Raw genomic sequence first — 6,000 nt, forward strand, 5'->3', positions numbered from 1 at the left:
ACTCCTTGGCTTGGCTGGGCCTGGAGAATCTGCCTCCAAACCCACTTACCCAGTGGTTGGCAGAAGGCTTCAGCTCCTTGCTGCTTGGATTCTCCATAGGGCTGCTCATGACATGATTTCCCTCAGAGGAAGTGTTCTGAGAGAGAAAGAGAAGTCACAGACTTTTATCATCTAATCCCAGAAGGGAAATAACTTTACTTTTATCATATTTTATTAGCCACACAGGCCCATTTTGGTACAATGGGAGAGAGGACTACACAAGAGGGTCTATACCAGGGGGTGGGGATCATAGGGGACCATCTTGGAGGCTACTAGAACAGCTATTTAACAAGAGACAAGGTAGATTCCACAAGAAGGAATATTATCAGGGATAAAGAGGGACATTTCATCAGAGTAAAGGGGTTAAACCCTCAAGCAAATGAAAAATCCTATACTGAGTTTCATGCCTAATTCAAATAGAGGTTTTCTCCATGTGTGTTTGTTGTTATAAACATCTTCCACAGGGGATATTTAGCACATTTCTAACTCCATCTGCATTCCATCATCACCTTCATTGTAGTTGTCCTCGTTGACATCAAGGGAATCAAAATCCAGTATTTTCTCCTTTAGTAAAATAATTACAGAGATGCTATAAAAAAAAATAAAAATAAAAGCTCATTTGTAAATAGTTCTGCTTTGAATAAAAAAAAGCTCAGTGGGGAAAAACGTCCCCTAGGTGTTAAGAAAGGGTGTGCAGATTTCAAGAAGTCACAGTTCAGCAGAGCAAGCAGGAAATCATAACCGCAAACAAGAAACAAGGCCAAGACATCAGAGGAGATGGATATTTTTAATGATTGATAGGCCAGCCAAATCTTACACGGATGTCTGGGAAGTGGAGAGATGGTACTGGAAATTCATTAACCAGGCCATGAGCATGTGAGGGTCAGACTGTCTTGTTCATTACTGACATCTTGGTGCCTAGCACATGAGTACATTGATGTAAAATGTTTATCTCTTTATGGAAAAAAGAAACAGTCTGTAATGGGAGGGCCTGCCAAAATGCACCAACAGTTTTAAAGACATCGTTTAAATAAATCCTCCAGAATATAGACTCTTATGTTTTAAGACTAGTGTATCTGGTCTCTTCCTAAATTCTAATAGCTTGTGATAAGAAGAAAAGAAGAATCTGGAAGTAAATTACATACAAGGTTTCAAATTTCCCCTGGCATTCAAGACTCCCCATGATCTGATTTCCATTTATTTTTCCAGATTTTTCTATCAGTTTTACCTTCTAGAAATCTGCCATTCCAGTCAAATTAACCAAATACTATATTTTCTTGATTTAATTTGTACATTTATCCCACTTTTTAGTATCTCTGAAATCAGGAAGTGTTTTACAATCAGTGCATCTGGATTATGGCCCTCTTTTACATATATCTTTTACATTTTCTTCTCTCAGAGGTTAGGTGAAAGGTATTTTTTCTGCCTCTTTTACATCAGTTGAAATCCAACCAATCTTTACAGATGCAATTTGAATCCAAAATCTCCTAAAAACCCTTCCTGACCAGCCCTTCCAAAAGTTAATTTACTTTCTTCTGACCGACAGGGTAACCAAAATCTAAATTTACAAATTCTGTACCTTAATATGTAGTTACATGTGTCCCCATCTTATTTCTCCTCCCAGATTATAAGCAGCCAGGGGACCGAAACTGTGTCTCTCAAAACTTGCATTTCACATAGCAGGCAACACATATTTTCCTCATTTCCATGATCAGTAAATATTACTTCAGTGAACGAAGGAATGTGTTAATAACAATACACAATTATATTTAAAAGAATGTAACTTATTACAAATAATGGGAACAGTAACAATAGGAGAGGATGCCCATGGTTAGACAGGAAAAAAAGCAAGCTGCAGAACAGTACGTACAGAAGGTCATTTTTGCCAAATCAACAGCAAATTCCTCCCTGGCATAGAGGATATGAATGTTGTATTTTATACACAGAATGTTGTTTAGAAGAACACAATCCTAATGGTTAGCATCAATTATCCCTGGAAAGTAGGATGGAGTCCTTGAAATTAGGAAAGTTCACAAGAGATTTTCCCCCTTTAGTTGTTTACTTCACACACGCACACACACAACAAAAGTCAACAAAGTATATGAATTGGTTTTGCAGTGAAAATTCAGGGGAAAAAAGAGGAAAGGCTGGCTCTCTCGCAGGTATGTAGCTTTGCGGGGAAGGGGAAAGAGAAAGCCCAAAATTCAATACATAGAAAGTTGTGAGTTATGAGATATGACAACCAAGAAATAAGATTAATTCAGAAAACTATAGAAGAAAAATAAATAGTTTTCTGAACTCAGTTGTAACAGAATTCTGGGGCCTAATACACTGGTTGCTTTAAAACCACGATCACACAAAAGAAAGTGGAAAGGTCAGGGCAGTGGGTCAGAGTAGGGAAGTCAGTTCCTTTAACAACAAAAACCCCCTCTTGCTTATGTTAAAGTATAACTGAAGCAAGATTCCTATTCAAGAAACATCTCTCAAATGTGTTTTTCTCATCAGAGTGGCCCCATCAGAGGTGTACTGCAGGTAGAAAACACTGTGTATTTACATGGAATCCCATGACACAGTTGATGTTAATTAGACACGCTGGATGAGTGAGATATTTCTATCTTTACCTTTAGTAACAAACAGTTAACTTTTTAATTTAATTTAATTTAATTTAATTTTTTATTGCTAACCATGCACCGGGCACTGTGCTAAGTATTTTACAGGTTTTATTTGATTGGTGACTCCTAACAACTCTATGACATTATTCTCCCCATTTCACAGATGGGGACAGTAAGACATGGGTTAAGCAAGTAATGGTATCAAGTTTGAACTCAGGACATCTGTTCATTGATGCAGAATTCCTTATTCTTTGCCTCTCCACAAACATGCCTGTCACATAACCATACCTATCATTGCTACACATCCCACTGTTCCCGATTTCACTTTCTTACCGCACGATTGCCCTCCTTTGTGCCAACATAACACAAGACTCACCATCACACAGCTAAGTTCTTCCAACCTCTCAGCTTCCTGTTTTTATTAGAAACATAAAGAACGTTCTGCTGGAAAGCAGATGTTCCTAAATATCACTATTTCCCCTTGCTAACTTGTAGCTCTACCACTCCTTAATTCACCTATTGTCTCTTCCGGACAGTACATGCTTTCTGCTTTACTCCATGTAGAGACAGAGAAGTATGCTAGTCACTGCATAAAGCATACAGAGTAACAATCCCTTCCACACCAATTTTGAAGTCCAAAGAGGTTTGATAAATGAAAGACTTTTTATAACTCATTTGATATCAAATCCTGGCCAGACCTAACCTCATTTAGCAACAAAACCTGCCCTGAACTGACTCGAGGCTATTTTTGATCTTTATTGATCACAGTCAGTGTGAATTTTCATACATTTCACTGCTGAAATATCAATTTGCTTTATCACAGGGTGCTGTCCAGATCTCACTCAGGGTTTTATGTATGATATGGTATATTTACCTTTTTACCTACCCAAGAGCCAAAAAATCCTAAATTACAAAATACTTCTGGACCCTGAAGGTTTCAGATACATGATTTCAGATGTGTATTTCCTTTCTCTTAATACCCCACCTTTTTTTAAAGAGGTAAGCTAAGTGTTTTCCCAAGTCTAACAGTTAGATTTGGTGAATATATATAGATTTGTCTATGCCATGTTATACAAATACTTTGTAACTTTAGAAAACTTAGCTGTTACAGAGGAAAACTTTGTTTTCCCCTTCAAACCGTGTCTCATTGTGCGAGACTGCTTTGTTAGACCACTGGTTGGTTGTTTTACTAACTCTTTTGGAATACATAAATCAGTTTATAATTCCATGTGGGGTCAGATTAACCATAAAGTGATTAAAATTAAGGTAATCCAGGGGCGCCTGGGTGGCTCAGTCAGTTAAGCGTCCGACTCTTGATTTCAGCTCAGGTCATGATCTCAGGGTCAGAGATAGAGCCCCACAGTGGGCTCCACACTGAGGTGGAGCCTGCTTAAGATTTTCTCTCTCTCTCCCCCTCTGCCCCTCCCCGCTTTGTCCCCACCCCCCCATGTGTGCCCTCTCCCTCTCTCCTTCTCTCTCTCTCTCTCAAAATAAATTAAATTAAATTAAGGAATCCAGATAAGGCTTAAATTTCTGACTGATCTGGGTTCTTTTTTTAAATCTGAATTTTCTGGATACATTTACATAGACTCACAGGGTTCATTTTCCCATCCCTCTGTCATGATTTTCTGGTATTCTGGTTGGTGTGCTCTCCCAACCTTTAGCGCTAAACCATAGCATCTGAAGATCCATTAAATCTGGCCCTTCAGAAATTTTAAAAACTGCCACAGAATTATCATTCATTAGCTGAAATTTTCCATGATAGATATCTGAGTCACAAAATTTAATTCTAAGAGCCAAGGAAAAATTCCCAAACTAAGGAGACGGAAACGCACTTCTGACTTAGGGCACTTTCTTGTTTTTCTGTGGTAAATCAGTTGCTATGACAGTAGACTCACTCAGAGAACATGCAACTAACTGCTTAAAATAGCCAAGGAGCACTTTTCCCTAAGGAAGCAGATTCTGCAAGAAATTACTAAGTCTTACAGAATTTATATGAGCACTGTTTCAGCCGTCAATAACTAGAGTTACAGAGTAGGCTTGAAAACATCTGTTGTTTAGGGTTTTTAAATTTCAGCAGAGAAAAAAGGGAAATTCCTTAGTGTTTAACACAGATAGATATATGCCTGTTGTTGGAAATGCCTTCCATTTGGTTCAAGTTGAAATCACTTTGATTTCAAGCCCACACTTTAAAAGCGTTAATTAATCCTTATAACATCTGGGTGGCATAAAGAAATGCCATTGAGCCCGTTTTACAGGGCACTGATTAAAGATGCCAAGTATATTTCCACCTTAAAGTAAACTTTTCATTCAGAAATACAACTGAAGACCTCAGACTCTGCTCCCTGAGTAATTGCTATGTGATAGGACTGCTTTTCTCCATGTACTAAGTTATTCTTGGTGATGCTAAAGGTCTGCCCTTTCCCTTCACAGAATATTTGTTGAGCAAGCAATGGGATTGGGGACCTAAGGGATGCAGGAGGAGAGCAATGGGCTCCCCTCCATTTTCTGGGGGAGGGAGCATGCCAGAAGTGTTCCCGTGGCTTAGCAATAGCTCTCTCAGTTGCCATCTTCCTTAGCAAGCATCCAGAGTTCCTGATCCCTTACCTCCTCTTTCACAACGAGGCCAGGCTACTCTTCTCCAAATTCTTCTGTGGAGTTTCCCTCATTGGCCATTCTTGCACACAGACCTCACTCTGCTGCCAAAAGCAATAAATGGCCCGTCAGACTTGATGTGCGTGGGGCTATTACCAAATGGAAACTGAAAGCCAGAGAATTGCATCTCCATGTGGTACCAGGGCTATTTCAGAAAGCAGAAGTGCCAGATTCATCCTTTAGTGATGGTATTCACAGGGTAATTGGAGAGTACAGAGAAAAACTCTCAAGAAAATCTGAAGTAATAAATTATAGTTGGGGAATTCTGAAAAGACAAAACATGCTACAGACTTTTTTACTTCTCTCTTTTTAAACAGCTACCTACCTTGTTTATGTGCTAAGCACATAGTTCCCTAAATGGGGAAATCACTCAGGTTCTCTCATCCTATGATATTTATTTTCTTTATTCTGCTTCCACTTAAAATTTTTCTCTTTCCCTCTTTTTTTTTTTTTTTTTGGTAAATACACTTCTAAGGATAGAGGAAATCCATTAGCACTTATTATCTGTTGAGCGAGCATGGTGCTTACCCAGCATGAGAAGCCAGTGAACGCAAATGCTCCGGGCTTGGCCTGCCCTCGGGGAGCTTACCTTCTGGGGACCTAAAAGAGCCTGAGGAGCAAAGCTGTCATAAACAAGTCACATGTGTGGTGCTGCTTTGAGGGTTTGGCATTTGTTGGAAACGAGGAGGATACG

At 39.1% G+C, this 6,000-nt stretch overlaps 1 long non-coding RNA gene across 1 annotated transcript in view; it reads right to left on the bottom strand.

Moving 5' to 3' along the window:
• LOC118012198 overlaps window positions 1-5,581 on the bottom strand; it is a 55,043-nt gene extending 49,462 nt beyond the window's left edge. The window contains exons 1-3 of the long non-coding RNA XR_004679633.1: window positions 5,259-5,581; window positions 549-628; window positions 50-136 (exon numbers count right to left, since the gene is read on the bottom strand). This is a non-coding gene — a long non-coding RNA (uncharacterized LOC118012198). The remainder of the gene's footprint in view (window positions 1-49; window positions 137-548; window positions 629-5,258) is intronic.
• Between the last annotated feature and the right edge of the window lie 419 nt (window positions 5,582-6,000).

The sequence above is a fragment of the Mirounga leonina genome, unplaced genomic scaffold, assembly GCF_011800145.1.
Source record: "Mirounga leonina isolate KUSES-001 unplaced genomic scaffold, KU_Mleo_1.0 Mir_151, whole genome shotgun sequence".
Taxonomy (NCBI): domain Eukaryota; kingdom Metazoa; phylum Chordata; class Mammalia; order Carnivora; family Phocidae; genus Mirounga; species Mirounga leonina.